We start from the raw sequence: 22567 nt of genomic DNA, 5'->3' as shown, positions 1-22567 counted from the left end.
AATTGAAACTCAAACAGAAGGCCCAACAATGAGATCCAAAAAGTTTTGTTACTTGCGGGACTGCTCGTTACGCTTCATTAATTTAGTTTTGTTTTCACAATAAGGAATTATTCCCATTTGGCTGCCAGCAAAAGAAAATTCAAAAAGGCTTATGCTAATGCTATAAAGAATGTACACTTGAATTCATATTCCTCATAACTTGCATGGGTCCAAATTTTCTTTGGGTATAAATAAAGAAATATAAACGAAGTCATTGGATATTATAATATATAGAAGCAGAGTACAATCCTATTCTTATTTTTCCTATAGCTATTTCAAATATGTCAATTGAAAATGATATGTCTATCCCTCTTTAAAGATCTAAATTGTAAGAAACTATCTTATATGAATGTATTCCAAATGTGGGCAATATATTTAATCAAAATGATGTGCATTTCAAATCCTCATCACATCTGTTGAGTGTTTAAATATGTGTTTAAAATGTTTCAAGGGTTGATTTAAAATTTTATTCTGTAGGAACTTAACTTTTTAAATCCCACAGAGACAAGAACTTTGAATTCTTTTACTTGATTGTGGTTTTATCTAAGACCAAGAAAGGAAACTAATTTCGGGAAACCAAAGGTTATATACCCTTGAAGCTTTTAATAAGAAACACATCAACACGAAGCTCAAAAAATTAAAAAAAAAATTTGTTTAACCGAACATGCCTAGATGGATTTGGCTTTTGATGCTGTTCAAGAATATATATGATTTATAGGGCCGGAAATGACGCCTTCACATTTTTACAAGCTTCTGACTGAAATTATAATACCCTGGCAAGGGTATAAAAAAGGGCTTCTTGCAAACCTATTTTCTTGACCAAATCGGGTCAGCTTAAACTGTATATTCTTTGCTTGGGTTTCATTTTCTTTGCGTGAACTCAGCATGCCCCAACTAACCCTTTTAAGCACACAAATGCTTCCGGGGGGATCGAGAGGAGCCTCCATTAAACACTTCTTGTATTTCGCTTGACTGACTGGCTGTCACGTTTTCCCTCCAGAACTTATGGCTCTGTCAGGCGAATGAAATGTATAGGTAAACGACATTGCTTAAACATGAACTGGGCACCCATAAGTTCATGGGGGTGATGGGAGCAGGGGAAAACAAAGTGTTTAAAAATGTATTAGTTGAACTACTGTGGGAGGGTTAAACTATATAGTTGTTAAATCAAAGATTCTTTATACTATTGAAGAATGGTTAGACATATACCTAAATTAAGTAGACAAACTATGCTCAGCTATCTTTACTCTGACAAAGAAGCTTATAGATTTGAGTTTTCTTTAAAAGTTGAGGATGTAGTTTAAAAGATAACGATTAATCAAATGAGTTTTCCATTTTGTCTCAAGCAAATCCACTTAAAAAGTGTTACTGAAGTAATCAGAAAATTATTCATTAATTCTCCTGTTCTTCTAGGATAACATATATATTTGAAGGATCCCAAATCCCTTTCCCAAATAAAACAATATACCCTTTATGCTATTAAAGTGCCAGGTATAAAAAGGGAAAGGTAAAAAGAATGCTTGGACATAAAAATTGGCAAAAGAGACCCCCTTCAATATCCGCGTTCATAGAGTTGATTTATTTTTGTAGTTGTTTCTATTAACTGCTGTGTTGCAGTTAGTGAACTCCCTGCGACTTGTAGATTTTGGCCAAACTCGTGAGCCAAGTTCCCGGCCATGCTGAGTGCCTGGCACTTGCAGTTCATTTGCTTAAAAGTTGGCAGTACCGATGCCTGCTGTCCGTTGAATGTTTGGCAACAGCCAAACAATTACCCAACAACGGGCTGGAGAACCATTCTCCTCCTCCTCCTGCCCACTCCCCATTGGCTGTCGGCCCAAAAAGAGGAGAAGTGCAGCCAACGGTCGTGAACTGGGATTGGGAGGAAGGGAACACAAGGGCATGGGCCAGGCACAGACACAGGGGCAGGTGCAGGGACAGAGACAGGGACTGTGGTAGGGGCAGGGGCATGGGAATGGGCCATGGGCCTGGGCATTCTAGCGGAACTTTGTGTCGCATTATGCCGTGTTTCGGGTTGTCGGTGGATGTTGCCGCCGTTGCTGCTGTTGTCGTCGTGGCTACATGTTGGCTACAATGTTTGGTTACAATTGTTTTTCAGCATATTTTTTGTGTGTTGCCTGCCAGCGACATGCACATGCATAGATAGATAGATACAATTGTATCTGCTTCTCTGCAGGCATACCTTCTATATGAGGCAGTGTTCTCCACACACACACCACACACACACCGCACACACACACTACACACACTAATTATGTTTTGTTTGCGCTTGGCTGCCGTTCCACCCCCTTTCACCCAACCACCTCTCCCTATTCCAAAAGCTTTTAATTATTCGTATGTCACATTTCAGGTTTGTTTTATCAATAAATACGTAAAATGGGAGCATTTCAAGTGCACACAGGTTTTTAGTTCAGAATGAAAGTCCACCAGGACAGATGTGTACAGTTGAGGTCAGAATAATGGTCCACTAATCTGGGTTTTAAATAAAATTAAGTAGGATTATTATAGGGCCATTACTAGTATGATTGGTTAAATTTTATACCAGTTTGTACAACGCAAACAATATTGTCTGTTCATAGAAACAAAATTTTAAATACACTTTGATTTGTATTTATGGATGCATTTTTGTCTAACATTAATAAAAATCAATATTTTTTTAAGTAAAGATATTTAAATAAAAGTCATTTAGGAAATACTATAATGTACACGATTTTAGTATTAAGAATATAACATAATTACAATGTTAAGAAAGAGAATTCGAAATATAGGGGGTTTAACAGAACTCATTAGAGATTTCAAACTTCCTAGAAATGTGCCAACAATTATTCTATAAAATATTAGATTGTAAGCAACCAATTAACATAGAATTTGGTGCCTAAAAGTAAGAGTCTTATTCTCTATGCCACATTATTTTATTTTAAGTCTAGTAATTTCTGGAGTACCCTGATATAAATATTTTTTGAATTATACCAACTAATCTTTTCATATATTTTAAATATAATAATATGTTTTAGTGCTATTTACTTGAACGCAACTGTCTTTGCCATTTACTTGATTGTTGCTGTTGGAAATCGAATTATGGCTGACCAATAAGTGAGCTGAGATTTGATGAATGAAGAGTTAATTAGAATCCTCTCACAAAGCATCTAGGCTTTACTTTGTTCACTCTATGAATATGAAATAATTTAATTAATTTCCAGGCTAATGGTTAAGAGAGGGAGGAAGTGCTTCCTAAAGTGCTTTGTTTGCTTAGTTAAGTTTATGCTCAAGAAGCTTGAGATAGTTTAGTTTAGTTTTACTTGAGCTTAAACAAGCTTCGCCTCGCCTCTCATACGATTTTCACGGGAAATCTTTGTGAAGTAAACACCTTCGGAGGCCACGTAAAGACCCACAAGTACATGGTCATTTTCGGATCATAATCGGATTAATTACGTCCTATAACTAAAGTTGCCCGTTCATCTTATGCAGCAATAGCTCATGAAATTCACGGTTAGATCGTGCCGTAAATCCATCAAGACGTACTTCGCCTGGGAAATGGCAGTCCGCCGTCGGTTGCACTCAATGTCAGGGCCAGCATAAAACTGAATCGCCGCCTGGTTTGATGGCCCAAGTCGATCCAAAGGCTTTGGCCATAACTTTATGGATCACTCAAGCGGCCGAGGCGTTCAATTAAATGGAGACGAAGATGGTCCATAAAATGATGAATGAAAATGACATCAGCGGGGAAAAACAGCAGCAGGGAAAAGCGAAAGAAAAGGAGGGCAGAGATATGACGAGCTGCGGCCACTGCCTCTTTTTTTTGGGTTAATCAAATTTAGTCGCTGTTGGAGTAGGAGGGGGGTCTGGATGGGGAATACAAATAACGGTGGCCCATTAAGCACCTGTGTACTCACATGCTGTACGTACACACACCTTTCAGATACGTTTCGTGAGTGTAGCAGATAGCATATACCGGATACTCCGGCACAACAGAAGGTAAAGAAGGCACGGCAGACGACGATTTTGGGCACGCATTTTACGTTAATTACATGTCGCTACAATGTCGGGCTTTGTAATTATTTTGACAGCCAAACCGTCGCGGGTACTTTTGTTATTCCAGCTGTATCTTTTGCATTCGGAAATCCGTGAGTTACAGTTACATTCGTCAGCATTAGGCCGAGCTGCTTCTTTTTTTCTCTTTCTGCCTTTATAATGACGAGAATTTCTAAAATCTCCCCCAACCCCGAACCCGACTTCAATCCTGGCAGCCAGTCGTCAGTCATTCAGTCTGTCAGCAGCATTTTGTTTAATGAGCTTTTTACGAGCCGAGCAATGAGTAGGATACGAGTATGGAAGATACAGATACAGATACACCCGACTGGAGTTGCTACATCACACATGACATCAACAGTTAGGGCGGAACGTGAGTACCCAAGACGATTGGAGGAGTCCAACTGGCTACGAGGGTTGGCACTATCTATTAGGCAATGACTCTAGAGCCTAGCTTTTGCCTGGTTTTCAGAAAACTCCTACAAGAGATGGTTATATTATTATTAAGGTGGATTTCTTATTTCTGTTCTCTGACTTACAGCCTCTTACAAATTAATTACATTGATAGTTAACACATCCTTTGGCGAAACCCTCGCTAACCATCGACTCGGATTACGCGATAATCAAACAATTGAATTGCTTTTTGAGGTTTGCTGTGAACTCAGTTGGCAGTTAGTTAGTTGTTGGCCTGTTGACTGCGGTCTAAAGGGAGCTGGAAGCCATTCGAAGTGACAGCCAAACATCAAAGTCGTTGCCTTCCATCAAGTGCGAATGCAGCTTGGATGATGACGATGATGATGATGATGATGATGTGTCTGTGGCTTTGGCGGCTTCGGAGGTTGCCCATGTTTGAGTGGCTGCTTGACTAACTCGCTGAGCATTGCACTCGGATATATTATATACATACATATATATTCATATATAGTTTCGCTCCAGTTTGAAGACGAACGCGTGCGCGTTACGCTGTAAGTCAAGCATATCGCCAGAGTTACAGTCACAGTCACACACAGCGTAATCACCGCAGAGTCATATTCAGAGTCATGACTAAAGTCGGCGCATAAATGCATAAATAGTGCGACGAGAGTTAGTCGTTTACTTGCCAACGATTTGCATACGCGGACTAACAAAAACTACTTGAATATCCGTCGATCGCAGCATTGCCGAGCGAGCAATTGTATCTGCCAGATACAGGTACACTGTGTATTTATGCACGCGACATTGGTGCATATGTATGTATCTATGGATGAATGCTGGTAGCTATATTTTCGATGATTTTATTGCGCTCCGTTCAATATACATATATGAAACTAGATTGCCCTCCTGGAGTGACAACAAGGAGGTCACAAAGGATTGTACTCGTAAAAGTATATGGAAGGAGACAACTTATCAATTTTGTCATTCATTCTGTGGTTTAGTTTAGCTTACAGTGGCCGATATTGGAGTTGCCAAAAGAATGTCACAGTAATATTAATTTAAGAATGCAATATCATCATTGGGGACTAATAAAATATGGTTTTGTATGAAGTTGATTGAACGAGGAGAGTGTGCGGACTTTTATCCAAAAAGCAAAGTACTATTTACAAGCATATGTATAAATTTTAGTCAGAAGCTTGTAAAAATGTGCAGGAGTCATTTCCGACCCTATAAATCATATATATTCTTGATCAGCATCGACAGCCATCTCCGGTCAAAAAATAATTTTTAAAAGACTTTAACCAACTTCTCAAAGTTGGATTTCTTTTTGTTACAATGTTTTTTAAACAAATTTGGTTGAATTAAACTTTTTTTTTATGTGGTAAAATATTGTAAACAATATCCAATATCTTATTTTCAATTATGATAAATACTTCTTAATTTAAATAGTCATTTTTATAAAGTTCAAGACTAAACCACATCAATTGCCTTTACATTTTGTTGCGGTGTAAGTAAAAAATGTTGCATCGACCTTAAATTCCTTATTCCATTCTTCCTTTATTATTTCGCCCTCTTCCTGTACGTGAAATATGAAAAATCAATTTCAAATGCATTGTAATAACTGCAGATGCAAAACCAAAACACTTTCAAAGGAATAATGAAAGTTTAGAAATATAAATCCGTGCCTCCCCCACAGGGTTCATAACCACTGCATTGTGCATTGAAAGAAAAGGTCTTAATTAGAGCTTATGAATACCACTTTTATTTACAAAATATTTTATAATAATAATGCTGTGGAATTATTAGCCCACGTAATATATTACATATGCAGGAAATGTGTAATAAATATTAAAATTAAAGTACGAGTATAGCTTTTGAATATTTTTGTACTCTGTATACATACATATATGCACATGCGTTGGCCAGCGGACAAGTCAAGGAGACCAGGAGAGCATTGGAGGAGTAAATGGCGCACCACCCGGTGGTGCAATGTGTGGTCGTGCACATGATGTTCTCTAACCCCTAAAGCCACCCCTCAAGGCAACTCATGGGTTGGCTTATATTTGCATGAAATGTGCAACGGCTCCTTCGGTTACATTTTTTGTATTTTTTCTACTTCCTTGCTTTTTATTTAGTTTTTATTATTATTAATTTATGCGCCTGCCTCGTTCGGTTTCCAGGCCTTGGTCTTTCCGATGGCAACTTGGTGAAATGGCATTTATTTCAAGCCAAAGTCAAGTGCTTCGCAAAAGTTGGTGGCAAATTAATGAGCTTTTACCGTCCTTACCCGGCATATGATTAAAACTTTTCTCTCAACCTTGCCATTCTGGATGCATGAAGCCGTTAGGAAAGTTCGCTTCCGACACATTTCCATTTCCATTTCCACAACGGAGAAGACTTTTTCTCCAGCGCTTACAAAGCGATTTCCATTCTCATCGAGGAGGGGCCCGCCCTCATCTCAGTTTTGACCCAGTTATGGCCTGGCTCTGGGATCACGATTCACGGTTTTATTTTTCCCATTTTAATTATGGCTGCATTGGCTGCTCTCTGCTTTGTGGTCATCATTTTGCTTGGGACTTCAACCGGCCAAATAAATGGCCAGGGGGCTGGTTTATTCAAATTGCTATTGTTATGGATAAAATAAAATATTTGAGGAGAGCTTTACTGTGGCTTTGTTCCCGCTTGTCTTTTTCTTTGGCCGGCGGATGCGGAGATTTATTGAGATATGTAAAATAGTGGGTAAGAATATACATATTTATATACAAATATCGCTCTTGAAGGATGTAATACAATTTTTAGGGTTGGGCTTGAATAAATGAGTTAATTTAATGGGAAACGATCTCACGATTGGCTAACTTGGAGGAAAATATAATAGTTTGTAGAAGTCTTTATTTATTTAATAATTTAATGTTGGTGTCGCGACTTAATTGTTGGAGAAGGCAATATTTATTTATATAATAATTAAATGCTCGCTATTGCGACTTAAAAAGTTTGTATTTTGAGCAGTTTTATAAGTATTACTTAGCAATCCGAGTGAAGAAAATGTCATCTAACTATCTAGCTACATTTCATAGATAAAGTATTGTCTTTATGTACTTTATATTAGAGAAATGGCTAAAACAAAGCTAAAGAAACAAATCATTAAAGGTCTCATTTATTTATGGGTCAAATTCGTACTGGCTTTCCCCAAACGATATAGTTATTAGCAAAAAGATCCCAATTCTGTTAGTATTTAAATAACAATTGTATGACAATTTCATGTTGAGTGGAAAGTTCCAATCAAATGGCTTTTTAAACAGTTGGGTCAAATAAAAAGAGTAAAGAAAGTACTGACTGCTCGGGGTCTGCTACAACAATGCCGCCAATAAAGCTGGGACCCAGTGTTTAATCAAGTGTGAAATCTTTAATCAAGGCGAGACCTCTCCCCCACCAACCATCGCATCTCCATCTCCATCTCCATCTCCATCCCATTCACCATCCGATGTCCCGCTCACGACTGAGTGAATTCCCAGCTGCCGTCGGGTGAACTGAGACCCAAAATCGCAGCTCCAGCTCCAGCTCCAGTATCGAGATGCCAGAGCCATTGCAACGCAGCTGTCTCGTGGCTTTTCAGTTAGCCTACCTGGCTTGACCTTTTTTCCACTGTTATTATTGGCGGGGATGTGTACCTTCTGGAGCCCTCCCACGCTCCCCCAAGCTCCTCCCCACCCGCTGGGCCTGTCAATTAAAAAGCCATGGTCTGGGCCCAGGCCCAGACCCTGAACTGCACGATTGTTGCCAGTTGGCGATGAACGGGAAAAACGGAAAACGATTGCAAGTTGTTTAACTCGTATTTTCACTGGCCACTTTCGAGTGCGAAATTAAGTGAACTAGCACTGTGAATGCCTTGGAAAAGTAGTGAACACAAGTTCTTAAATGTTTAAATTTTCCAGGAATTAAGTTAAGTAAATCAAGGAATATTTTCGTAGTAAAGCAAAGGTTCCTATCCTGAATTCAAATTCTTGTTAATTAAATCCAATTATAATCCACTATTCTGTTGTGTATTAGTTTTCAGAATAATACCCAGAGTTAAGACCTGAACACATGTCCAGTTAGTAAGCAAATTCACCCCTTATCTTTGCAGTTATGTTGCCGCAGTGAAGACTTCGCAGAAGAGGAGGTAAGTGGAAACTTGAATGGGTTTGCTTCATCCGCACCGCACAACATAGGGTACGGTACCCCAGGGACGCATCGGTATCAATCTTAATTTATATCAAATTTAATATGGTTGTTCGAAATCGAACGGCAGCTGGAAATGGATGCCTTTTGGGAGCAGCAACCCCAAGGACCCTCAAAGCCGAGCTGCCTGCCTACACATATGCTGAGGTTTCCCATTTCGAATTTCCCCTGACCCTGGCCCCTGAGATACATATGCAGTGCTGATGAGCCTTCGGCTGCCAACAGCGCCATGTTGCACACTTCTGGGGGCCTTAAATCCTTGCGTCAACGCACGTAAACTTGCCACAAAAAAAAAATATTGAAATGGGCGCCAAGGAGGGTATACCGCAAAACACACTTAAGTGATTTTATGGTGCCATTCAAATGTTTTCCAAATCAGCCGAACGTGAACAGCCGATACTTGGGCTTCCATAAATTTTTTCCCAACGCCTTGAGGCATTCTTCTGGGCTCACGTAAGCAGCAAGTGGAAAACGTTTACCGGCAACAAGTAGACACTAGAGTTTACCGCACAGAAGGTTTCCCGGAGCGGAAAACTGCCTGATTTCCTTATCGTTCATTCCTGCCGCCGCCTGTCGACGGCTCTCGATTTGCTTGAATCCTGAATGGCTGAATGCCTGGCTGCCTAAGTGAGCGATTGAGCACCTTCAGGTCCTTGCATTTCTTTTGAGTTAACGTTAAAGCACGTACTGTCTCGATAAATTATGCGGTATTCTCGGAATTTGAGTGCTGGCTGGATGATTATAAGTTGAAAAACCAAATCCAAACCAAAATGGAGATGAATTTAAGAAGAGGTTTTGACTCACTGGAAAATCTTAAAAATCTGTATGCTTCCATACAGTAATCCTTCCTAAATCCAAGTAAGTCATCTATATTTTTCCTGGCTGTGTCCCAAATTTTGCCAAGCACTTCCATTAGTTGGCATTCATCAGGAAAAACCCTTTCATTACCGCCAGCAGATAATGTATTTCAAATTGTTTGGATTTCCTTGACTGCGTATACGCAATCTACAGCGCTGAGTTTTCCTCCTTTTCGGCGACAAAGTCTGTGGCAAATATTTACGCTCTCCCTCCAGCGTTAATGTGTAAATAATTGCATGTCACTTGCTGACTGAGCAAACACTCTGGCAAACGCCCAAATACTCGCTTCATTGTTTGCCCTTGCGATTTGGGTTATTTTTTATTCGACTTTGGCTTCGGATTTGGATACGGATTTGTATTTGGATTTCAGCTGCCTCTTTCGGAATGGGCGTTGACGGCTCAACACCTCAGCATAATTGGCTTCGAGGGGAAGCAGCAGATGGCCTGTCATTAAGGTAATGCCATGTACACTTGTAATTACCCACCCAAAAAGGGGGTCTGGCCAAGAAGGAAAAAAAACCCCAAGGGTCAAATTAAAACGAAAAGTAAATAAAACCATGTTATAATTTTTTTTTTTTTTTTTTTGTTAATTATGTCACGTTGTGTTATCAAAAATGAAACAGAAAATCAATGCAAGGACAGCGATGGAAAAACACATTGAAAAATTATTCGCTGACAGATACTCTGCGAGGATTGGACAGGCGACAGCTTGCTGACAATTGCGTCTTAAATTATGCAATCCATTAAAAAGGAATAAACTGCGTGAATAAAAAAATACCAGGACCACCAACCAACCAACGTCCTTACCGTCCAGAGATTTTATTAATTAAAACTTGGTTACGAGTTAAGAGCTGTCCAGAGGGAACGCAGGTTGGCCAGAAAACGGTTGTGTGGTTACTTTTACCAACAGTGCAGGTCGGATGGTAAAACATTACACTAAATAAAATTGTAAAATCTTTAATTATATTTTACGATAATAGATGTTTATTGCTGAATTAAATGTTAAAGAAAATAAGTATCCTAAAGATATCCAAATAATGATATGCAAGTTTTATCAATGAAATATTACGCTTAACAGCTTCTAAATCCGAATTCTATAGGTTCGTCTCTATACACAAATGTGTTCTTAATCTTTAGAATTCCTAAGAGCATTATAAGGGTCTTATTGAATAATATACCAACCAAAGAAGTCTTTTATAATGTATTTTTATACACATATTATTCAATACAAATTCTTTAGTTCAAGAGTCGATGTGTAACATTGCTCTGGACTTTTACCATTGACTTTAATTTGTTTTGATTTGTTTGCTTGTTATTACATAAAGAACTGAAGCCAACAAATAAGACCCCCCAACTTCTGTCAAGTTCAAGGTTCTTCGAAAGACTCAGAGCTCGGATGTGGATGGTTTTTCTGTGGCCAAAAAGTCGCGACGCCATGTCTGCATACGCGAGTTTGTCGCCTTACGTTACGTGTCTGTTGTTGGTTTTGCGCCTCATAAATCACAAAATAAATTTTGCGCGTGCAAAATGTATAAAACGGAAACGGGACGACATTCGGTGGGCAGAGTGCAATAAAAACTTTTTGATTTTTGGATCTTTTTATTTGCTTGCGCGCGGGTAAGCAAACTGAATCGTTTTGGAGGTAGAATAAGAGAGAGAGCGAGGGAGGGAGGGAGAGGCCCAGCGGAAACGGAAGTGCGTAATGCCATACGTGCTGGCTGAGCTGACCGAGCTGGTTGGTCTGCGGTTTGTCCACGACAAGGTGCAAGCAATTTTTATGATTAATTGCAGGAACGAAACCCAACATGAGTCAGGCTGAGAGAGGGGTCTGACCTGGGGTTCTTTTGTTGGCAAATGAAACAATAGCCACATTTACACTAAAAATAAAACCAAGCAGCCATAAAAATGTGATAAAGAAAAGGCTGTTTTTTTCGGTAAGCGTTGGGTTCATTCTCTGGCCCCTTTTGAGGGAAAGTCGTAAATACCGATTACGACGCTTAGGCGCCACTTCAGCAATCTGCTTTTTCTACTCTCATATGCAGAGCTGGGTTTATGTATTTATTTAAGTATTAAATTCCTTAATATTTCACAATTTTATATAAAAACTATATTTAGAATTCTGCTGGATTTATCTTCATTACGATGTGGGTGACTTAATTGAAATAAATTAGAGCCCTGAAAACGCCCAGTTAATTGGGGATCTGGCCGAGGCTGACGTAAAATGTTTTGAGGGAGGTCCCCAGTCCTCCTCTAAATCCCAAGTGGGGCTGGGCAAATGTGAAAGCAGCTGTTGGCCAAATGTGCGAAAATGACTGGCCAATTGCTGGGGAAAATGACTTGGCCAGACCACGGCCATGGTTGGAGCTGATTTGCATACGAGACCTGGAGGCCTCTCTCGGCTGCAGTTCCTCAATCGTGCCAGTCGGGCTGCTGAGTCTGTCAGTAAGTCAGCAAGTCAGCAAGTCACCGAGCCAGTCAGCAAGTCAATCCAGCCAGTCAGTCACCCAAGACATCAGTGCATGAAAGGCAGCCACTTGCAACGTTCTCTCTGGTTCTACATCTGCCCTCCAGCTGCATCTGCATCTGCATCCGCTGGCTACCGAGGGCAATTTGGCTGGAGAGTAACTGTACAAGATAATGCCGCAGTTTCATTATGCAAATCGACGACCCTTTGGGTACTCCTTCCCTGCATTTTGTGTGGTGGATTAACTGGACCAACTGCACGGCTTAAAGCCATCTCAATTGCCTGACACGACTATCTGGGGGAGATGACGAGGGAGAGATGACGGAATGGCAGATGGGCTGATGTCGAAGGAAAGTAAATTAAATATTGGCTCCAGCCTTAATGTCGCTCATTTTGAGGTAGCTTTTACACCGAATCAGAGCCTTTTTTTGCAGGGGAAAAAATAAGAACAGAAAACTTCAGCTGACAGCAAAGTTTACTTTACAAAGGACTTTTTGCCGCAGGACCCGTTAGAAAAAAGTTTCCTTCATTACTTTCCCTGTGAGGCAAGTCGAGGAAGCGGCCCTAAATAAAGAAATTAAGGAAAGAAAATATATAAGAAAACATCATCATCATAAGAAAACTTAATATGTATGAGGGGCGAGCAAGATTTTACGCAAAATTATAATTAAGCTGTAATAATAAACAGGCTGTATGAACTTTGGAAAATGTTTTTGCTGAATATATTAAAAAGGAAACTATACTTTCATATTTAAAGTATTTATTTATTTATTTATTAGTAATAAATTTAATATAAAATATTTTAATAAGTTATTTTATTTCTTTTTTCCCTGTTTAGTTTCTGAATATGCTTTAGGAACCTTCGTTACTGGGTATTCGAGTGGTTCGTTCGTTTGTCTAATCCTCCTCTTTTGGGTTTTTAATTATGCCCTGGCAGCGTGAAAAACTTTCTCAAGTGTTTTCACTTCTCTCGCCCTCTGTTTTTCCGGAGGGTTCCGGCAATTAACGCCACGTTTCGAGTGGCGGATGTTTTGTCCTGTTGCCGAGTTCTGGGTCGCGGCCTTGCCATCGCCATGCTCACTTATTAATTTCGCCAATTTGGTGACGGAAGTGGCAGGCGTCGGAAACAAATGAAATTTCATATTTCTTTTGCCGCCGCCGATTTGCGATGACAGTCTCTCTCCAGAGAAGCATTGGATTCAGCTTTTCCCACAGTCCCAGAGATACACACGCACCCACAGATACCAAAACTGCCACCGCAAATACAGCATTTTCCACGGCGGCAGCCACTTTGGCGACTTTTCTTCCCACAGTCCGCACTCACAGTCATCGTGGCCGCCAAAAAATATCTGCCACAGGAAGCCATCGGGAATGAGGAGCTGGGGACTGTGGCTGGAGGAGGAGCTGGAGCTGGAGCTGAAGCTGGAGCTGGAACTGGCAGCATTAACGAGTTGGGACAGCGCCAGTTGATGGTCGTTTTTACTGCGACGGCGGCGGATTGCGGCAAATGCAAATTGACAAAGCAAAATGCTTTCCATTTGTTATTTCAACATTTCACTTTGGGGATTGTCAATTAAATAATTGAAACAAGTTAATGGCCATTAAAACGGAATGGATTAAAATGGACTCTATGTGGCAAGAGCAAAAACATAATGCTGAATATTGTATTGACTTTATTTTGGGTTGAAATATTGAACACATAAAATCATAGCTGAGATGGGAAATGATTTTCCTCCCCACCTGGCCAAAATACATCTGCTGTAATCGTGTGTCCTCGCTCGGGGGTCGACGATTGACCCAATAAGCCAAGAACATGGCTTGGCCAAGTGGATGAGGCGGTCAGAAATCGTTCCTTTCTTCAATAGTTGGGCGGAAATTGCCATGCGGCGGATAGACAGCTGGCAATTTATTGGATTGGATTTGGCCAAGTGCAAGTTGCAGGCATTAAATTAAAACGTGCCCGGCCGCCACAGAGTCGTGATGAGGCAGCTCTTAACCCGCTGACGCCCAGCTAGTTAACCCAAAATGCAACCCAACCAGGCCCGACTCTCAACACTATCCGTGAGATAAGAAAAAAACGAAAAACGAGAAAGGAGGCGAGGTTCTTTCGCTGGCTTTCTTTGTCCACAAAATGGATTATTATGTTAATTACTGTCACGTCACTGCTCGTCACGCTGGCGCTTTTCCCCCTTTCCCCAACCAAGGTTCCCTTTCTCTGGTCGGAGCTGCATTTAGGCGCCATTCAGCTGCAAATTAGCGCACATACAAAATATGAGCCGGGAGCATTAAGAGCTCACATTCTGGGGGAAGCAGGAAATAGGGGTGCACAGCCCCCTTTATTCACCTTTGTGAATAATATTTCCATTGAAACATGAATAACGTTGATGTGTGTTGGGAATTCTAATGAAAATTTAAGATGAACTTAACAAGATTAAGTCATGAATTTGCATTTAAGTCATGGATTCTAGGGATTTAGAGGTATATTTGAATGTTTATATCAAGTACTTCAAAGGAATATATTTACACATGAGGATTAAAAATTGGTAAAAGGATAAGGAATTGTTGTACTTTTCTAAGAACTGTTACAGTAACTTTGATTAAACGTTGTCAAATTGATTTATTTTCTCTTCTCACCCAATAATTTTATTAGAGTATACTTCCAGCTAACCGATATACATTTTATCAGCTTCATAATATTATTTGTTGAGAATATTTAATTCTAATTCACCCTTAAGCACCTTACAAATTAAGAAGTAACCCAAAAAAATACAAATAAGCTTACACCAAACACTATTCGTGTTTTTCTTATTAACTCAATTTCGTGTTAACAGATTAAAGCCAAATGCCTTTGGGAATTTATAATTAGATTTGTCTCGGGTTTGGTCTCAACACTCGACTACTGCCAACAATATCGCATAACACGGCCTGACCACTCGAGTATCTTGTATCTGGCCGTTAACACTCTGTTCGACATTATTAAATTAGAAGCATCCACAATGAGCAGAAGTAGAAGAAGAACAGCGGCTAGTCTTTTTTATCTATATATATATATATTTTTTTTTTTTTTTTTGGCGAACATTTCTAGCCCATGGCCAAGAGCCAAAAGCCGGTTTGGGCCCGAAGACCGCGAGGTCAAGTCTGACTGACGTGCGCACGTCTCGAGCACCGAATAAGGCCCATCACAACAATAATAGACGTAATAATCATCATATGAAATAATATAGAAAAATTATGTTAATCGCTGGTCGTTGCTCGCCGGTTTCTGACCATAAAAGGCAGCCTGTCCAGAACTCAAAATTCAAAAGAGCAAAAAAATAGAAACTTCTTGCGTAATCGCACTCACTGCACTCTGTGGTGCTGAGCGATCCGCTGGGGATTCAATTAGCCACTCGACGGGATATGGGGTAGGAACCGAATTTAGAATAAGAGACATTTTCTGGCGTTGTGAAAAATTAAATAATATATTTTAATATGGTCCTTAGGCCCGTCTGCTTGCCAAGCCACCGCGTACATAGTTCATTTAATTTTCATGGCAGTCTGGGCCAGTGCAAATGACACTTGCTTTGATATATAATTAGAATTTATGAAAGTGTCAGGGAGGAAAAACTTTTCCGGACACCCGGCCAGGGCCACCCACTGTCCAGCTCCGGCTGCTGACAGCTGGCAGTAGTCCTCGTCGTGCACAGGAAGAAAAATTGTAATAATTAAAACTTGTTGAAATAATGTAAGCACTGAGTATATCCCAAGATTAAAGGAATCGCTACTCTTGAATTTATTTACTATATTTCTGAATACATTATTTTCTTTGAAGTTTTTAAATTCAAATAACTATGTCTATTATTTATTTATGTTTATATAGTTTTTTGTTTTCTCTGACTTCCTGGCGAGAAATAATCATTATGCAGGACAAGGCATCTGACAGCCGGCGGTCCAGCCAAGTGGCCAGAAGTGTCCTGAACTTTGTGGCACAGGGACAGATCTTGTGGGTGACAACGATAGCGGTTTCGGTGACGCCTTCGCTGGAAACGTAACTGAGCTAGCTTACAAGAAAAACATTAAAAGCCAAAATAACAGCGGGGGAAATGGGTCGTAACAGCGGGGGAACTTGGTCGTAACAGCTTATGTAAACGGTTAAACAAATTATATTCGAATATAAAAAAATATTGCAACGGGCCGTGTTCAATATTTGCTAATTGAAATTGCCAACGAAGATGGCTATTGGCCAATCCTAAGCGGCTTACATCGGCCAACTGGCAAATTGCTGCAAAATACCTGAAAACCCTTCAGCCACCCACGGCTCTTTATTCGTTTTAATGAAGCACACGTAGCGACAACTGCAATAAAAGTAATAAAAGTCTTAGTGCCGGGCCCGAATATGAAACTTTTATTTATTTATTTAGTTATTTTGTATATTTTGTTTGTATTTTTCGTCTTTTGCTGATGTGACTTGCGTGTTTTAATGACATCGCTTGCGTGCTTAAGAAAGTGTTGAAAGTTTCCCTTGTGCCTTTGTTGCCACGATTTGTACTTAGTTTAATAAGCGGAAACATTGGGACAACGCATCCCCGCCCATTCCAGGCAGGTGGGAGGTTGACAATGAAGCAAATTAAAGCTGTGGGGAACCCAATTATGACGCCACAATAAAAACTTTTGTTTTTATTATTGTTTACGAACATGCCGCTTTACTTTTATTTTCATTGGTAATTACTGCACGCAGACGACTGGCCATCTGGCTTTTGGACTTCTCAGACCAAATGAGAAATAAACTGCGAAAGTCTTTCTAATGCACTCTCGTCTCTGCGATTGCAACATAGTAGTTAAAATGATGGCTCTACTTGAAACTAAATTAGTTTTTCCTCTTATTCTAATTGCCCTGATGACCACGACCACGATTATTTTTTGTATCATGAAAACTTAAGAGCTCTTGGATTGACTGCTCCCAATGAGATTTGAAGAACTCGTTTTATAGTTACGGGGTGATTAAAGTAATAAAATGGTCTCGTACAATGTCGTCTATTAGTCATGAGTTCCACTTGGAAAAAAATTTAGTGAATTTCTTTGAAAATTATGAATACAAATATTACTTTTTTTAATAAAAGAAAGTTTGACAGATATGAGTAAGAAAGTCCATTCTTTAAACTGGCGAAGATGAAATTTTCATACATTTTCAGTAAAAGGAAAGCAGATATATTTAAATACTACTTATGCAATTTTATACAAATATATGTCGTTTTCTTAAAGTCAAATCTAACTACAATATCTTAAAGGTTCATGTAGCTTAACAAACGATCATCTCGATCCGATTATTACTATCTTCCATGTTTCGGGATTGCTTTTGAACTATTGGCTTGGCATCGTAACATTGTCAGCTGATGTACATTTAGACTAGCATCAGTCGCCCTAATTGAGAGTACTCCAAGTGTTCAAGTACTTAGCTAGTAACAGGCCGCAGACAAGACGAACTTTTATTTAGCCAGCTTCAACTATAGCTATGTGTTTTCCCACTTCCCCAGTGCCCGCAAAATCACGGAACGTACTTAGCGCAAATTGTGAAAGTTGGAAAAGTAGCTGGCAGCCCTGAAGAGCAAAGTCCCATCTTCCATCTCTCGCGTTTCCCCGTTTTCCAGCAAATGGCAATGTCTACAGCCGAGGGAAGGAAGGGAAACCGCAGCAGTGATGGGCCGAACTTGGCCCCTGGGTTCTTCTAACCCGGATTACCCCCTGATTGCCAGCAGACGCACTCGCCGATGGTGATGCTGATGCTGATGCTGCCACACGCAGAGGCAGATAGAAGGAAACTTTAGAGTATCTCAGCACTAAACGAGTTTGGCTTACAAGCAGACCTAGGTTGGCCGCAAAACAACGGCACAAGATACGTGAGAAACCAGTAACGGTAGTAGGTACTGTCTCTATCTTCAAAATATTAAGTTTCGCAGGGGAATAATAATATTATTATTACCACAGGGACAATGATAAATAATTGAGGTTTACTATGAAATAATGAATAATTTGCATATTTATTTTATTAAATTTGATTAGAAACATTAAAGATTGGTATGTTCTAGTTTGTATTATTTAGTTTTACTACCTGGTATCTTTAAGTTAAGTAAGTAAGATGCAAGGCTTATAAATTTAGTATTACAGATAAACATCATATAAAATCCCTATAAATTATAAATAGTATTTAAAATAATTGTTAAAATCAATAAAAATTTTGAACACCTTCCTACAACTCACTCTCGCTTTAGCTCTACTCTCATTGAGTTCTAGTTTCTATTGCTTTTGCTTCAAAGATACTATTTCTTATGTCTTAATCGCCAGCCTACGGGCTCTTTCTCTGCCTCCAAGTGTAGGTAAGTGTATCAAAATGGCATAATTATTACCTGGCCTGGGAAAGCTGCAAGGGAAACACGAAAACCGAGGGCAGTGGGTTAAGTTGAGTTAAGTTAAGCTCTGGGTTCGCACACTGCGTACGTGGCGCCCCTGGCTGGTCGCAATTGAGGTTTTTGCCTTGCGTTTGCAGCTCCGATTTATATAGGTTGTGTACACTATATATATATATTTTTACATTTATCTCATTTGGCGAACCGAGAGCAGCAGCAGCAGCAGTAGATCGCAAACCGGTTGCCACTTCGTGGGTGTATTATTGTGTTATTGTTACTGCCGCTCCGACTTTTGTCTCTGCAACAGCGGTCCCGATTATGCAACACTTCGTGTCGCCGCTCCAAACCCGAAAAGTTGTGCAAGGCAGCAGTTGGCTCTTGTGTTTGTTGACTTTCAGCCGTTTTCAGTACATTTGCGGCTTGTAATTGCGGGTCTGCCGGCTGTCAAGCTGAAAAAGCGCTCCAAAAAGCCTATCTCACCATCTCACAAGCAAATGTGTGACATGTCGAGCAAATCGGCAAAGAACTTTGAGTACAAGAACACCATCTTCCTGAGCTAATTTGGCATTAAGGTGAAGTAAGCTACCTAAGAAGCCTTCCAAATTAGCCATTGGTCTAAAAAGTGTAAAATGTAGCACCTTTTCGGGGCTTGGATTCTTCCTTCTGAAGAACAGATGTAAATTGCAAAGAAAAATCTGGAAAAGTCTCGCAGTTCTGAAGTTTAAATAGTACCTAGATAAAGAAAATATAAGTAAGAAAATTTACTGTTCTTGACTGTATATTAAATCTTTCGACAATAGAGATTATATTCTGTAAGAATTTATATTTAAAATACCTTAATAAGTCGTTTGTTTTGTCAGCAATGAATACTTGTTATCAATTTATGTTTATTATATTCTTGTACTCGTGTGTTTTTGATACAAGCATTCAGTTTAATTAATTCTAAAATCCACAGGATTGTTTGAATTAATACCAGCATTCTTTTTATATATTTGTACTTGTTGTTCATTTTGCCTAATATTTTGAAAGAGAGTGTGTTGAATTGCATACTTTTTATACTTTTGCAGGGTATTATAATTTTATTCAGAAGCTTGCAACGCAGGGAAGGAATCGTTTCCGGCCCTATAAATCATATATATTCTTGATCAGCATCAACAGCTGAATCGATCTAGCTATGTACGGTAAAAAAATAAAATTTCACATTTTTTCAAAATTTTAAAATTTTATAAGTGGTTACATCGTTAAAATTTAAAAAAATTGACAAAAAATATAAGTTTTTAAATATGAAAACTGAGTATGCAGCTTTGTTAGCCTTATAAAAACTAGTATAGAAAAGCTTTCCAAATTGAAATTAATGGATTTTAGGGTTTGTTATGATATTTAAAAAACTTCGATTTAGCCAAAAATTGAGATTTAAAAATATCGATTTAATATCCCTATATACATATATTTAAAATTTGGTGCTATACTCAAATTAAGGTTAAGAACATCTCGTATATTTTTGAAATTCTTGTAATCCAAGTCATCTAAAATGAGTTTTATACATATATTTCTAAATGCTTTCTGATGTCTAGTTTTAAGAGGTGAGACATACACCTGACAGCTGTATTTCATTTCTTACGCCGTAAAAAGGGAGCACTCAAAAGCTCGCACTCAGAGTTATACTCACGCATCCGTTATAGACTTAAGAAATCCCTTGCTGTCAGCCATAAAATATAATCCCGGTGCCCTCTTGTCTTGGCCAATGCTCCACATAACCGGAGTCCCACTTCCGCTTTCTTGCTGAGACGAGGGGCAACCCTTACCCCTCCTCCTCCCCCCCTTCTACTCCCCCCCTTCGGATGAAGCCACCCATTCTGGCACCTGTTCCCAGCTGAGTGCCAGCCGGTTGCGACTAGTAGCCCCATTTCCTTTGGACTGCATTAGAAGTCAAGTGGTTGAGCAACCAAACAGCCAGCAGACGAAACCGTTGCTTCCATGGCTGCCTGTTTGGTCTTGGCCTTAAAAATATATATATATTTGAGTGTGTGTGTGTGTGTGTATATATAGCCAACTTGTTGCGCAACGTTGGCAGCCACAAAAGTCGAAGGGAGTGCGTACATACAGGGCTTGAAGAGCAATGCGGAAATGCTTTAAAAGGAATGATATAATTTTTATTTAAAGAAACAATGTTGCTTCAATGTTGCACTATAAATAATTCATCAACTATAGTAGGAGTTTGTAAGAACAAATATTGCTTTTTATGTACATTTAAATCAAGCTTATAAAACAATTCCAGTTTGTTTCCAGTGCAGGAAGATGGATGACGCACATGGCAAGCAACTGATTTTTGAAAGAGAAATTGTTATCTGAGTGCAACGAGTTTTTGTTTGCTGTGGTGGCTGTTATTCTTACTGATTTTGTTGTCAGTTTGCCAATAAAAAAAAAAGGCAGAAAGACAGGGAGACAGGGAGACAGGGAGACAGAGGGGAAGCCGGCCAGGCAGCTGTTGGCCCGATTTGCCGGTTGTCTGTTGCACTTGTTTTGGCCAGATTGTGGCCGTTCTGCATTTTGCATCTGCCTCGGATTCGGGTCTGGTTCGGGTTCTGGTTGGATTCGTTCTACTGCTTTGGATTTATTATTATTATTTTGGTTATGGTTTTTTTGTAATATTTAAGCGTAAATATTTGGTTTAGTTTTGGTCAACTGACTGTTGACACATTTATCGAGTAAGATAAACTTGAATTGTTACAAAAGCTTGATTTATGCAGCTGGTTGATACACAATAAATGTATGCAGCTTTTGTAAATAAAAAAATATTTGTAGTAAAAGCAATACATACTTACTTAAGGTTCTATGAAAGCGATATTTATATCTTAAACCCATCTTTTGTTTAGCCGTTTCAGTTTCGGCCTCAAAGAAACAATAAACAAGGTGAATGAACTGACCACAACGCACAAAAAAAATACATGTGTACAAATATGAGCCAAAGCAACAGCCTTTTTGGCAAGAGTGAAATTTTGGTAACAAGGTTCACAGCGAACACAGAACTGAAACAGAGCTCAAGCAAGAAATATAGTTGAATTTCTCAAGTCGATGTTTTGATACCCTTTTGCACATAATACTCTTATTTTAAGGTATATTGCTGTGTTGCTAGCGAAAAATATTAGCATAATATGTAGGTGAGCAATAAAATGCATTAAATAATTATATTATAGTAAATTTTATTATGATACTCAGTTATATTCAGCCTTAAGAAATACAGTTCACTGATCCACAACTTAAGCTGCAATTAATAGACTCTTCTGGTTTTTGTTATTTTATTTTCGTATACTATTTTTCTGCTTGAATTAATAGAGTTTAATTTAGTTTCTCCTGCCGCTTGTTTGCCAAATATTCTGTTAACGCACTCGCCAATAAACTGTTAGGGAAAAATAACCAAAAATTAACCAATAATAAATTGTTTTCAATAATATTTGTTATAGCTTCGCAGCATGGTTGCTTTGCTTTTGCGGTTTGCTTTTAATTATTGTTTTTGGCTGACGCAGAAATATGCAAAACCATAATATTTCTATCCCTTTTTTTTCGTGCCCCGCAATCTCCTTGCAAAACTTTTTAATTACATAGTTTCGTTTCTGCCGGGTAGGGGGCGGAGACAGGGCGTGGTCGGGAATTATTGCCGCACTTTACATATTCATATTTGCTTTGTCCAGAGAAAAAACGACAACGGAGTTGTGCAGGGGATTTCCCCAGCTAAAAAAGTTTCAGAACATGTGGAAATATTTGCGGCGTCTCCGCTGAATGTTGCAGCTTTCCACCAGCGAAATTCCTTTCACTCGTCCTTTGAAATACGATTTTCGCCTTAATTAAAACAATGCCAGAGAGAAACAATAGTATACGCATAACATATATCGTATTCCAGCATCTCGCATTTCCCTGTAAAATGTCTAATAAGCTCAGCCTCTGAAGTATACCAAAAAAACACAAAGCAACACTTGCTGCGATGTTTATTTTACCTCCAGAACGTGCCAAATGAAAATAAAACCCAAGCGCAGCAAATTTAATAAATATGAAATGAGTTTGTCATACACACGCACACCCATTGCCACACACGCCCAGCAAACTCACAGGAACGAAACCCTTGCCCCAATTACACGGATGCCGG

The 22567-nt window shown here is 39.2% G+C and overlaps 1 protein-coding gene and 1 long non-coding RNA gene across 6 annotated transcripts in view; one reads left to right on the top strand and one right to left on the bottom strand.

Annotated features, from left to right (window-relative positions):
- The window catches only part of LOC110185842 (uncharacterized), a 42655-nt gene that overhangs the window by 4125 nt on the left and 15963 nt on the right, over positions 1–22567 (top strand). For 2 of the 5 annotated variants that reach the window (XM_086841077.1, XM_086841075.1), the window contains exon 2: positions 8624–8659. The exons of 1 other annotated variant lie outside the window; for it this stretch is intronic. The gene's annotated coding sequence lies outside the window, so the exon portion shown is untranslated. Of the gene's footprint in view, positions 1–8623; positions 8660–21299; positions 21540–22567 lie in introns of those variants that run through there. 2 more of the 5 variants (XM_086841079.1, XM_086841076.1) reach the window with 1 other exon arrangement.
- Positions 20555–21333, bottom strand: LOC110185843 (uncharacterized). Its single transcript, XR_002319806.2, has 2 exons — positions 20818–21333; positions 20555–20745 (listed from the first exon to the last, which is right to left on the bottom strand). It is a non-coding gene; the product is annotated as an uncharacterized LOC110185843 (long non-coding RNA).

This window comes from Drosophila serrata, unplaced genomic scaffold (assembly GCF_035046125.1).
Source record: "Drosophila serrata isolate PLE 108 unplaced genomic scaffold, ASM3504612v1 contig_100, whole genome shotgun sequence".
NCBI lineage: Eukaryota > Metazoa > Arthropoda > Insecta > Diptera > Drosophilidae > Drosophila > Drosophila serrata.
Note: the sequence above shows the minus strand (reverse complement) of the source record. Positions and strands in the feature narration are given on the sequence as shown.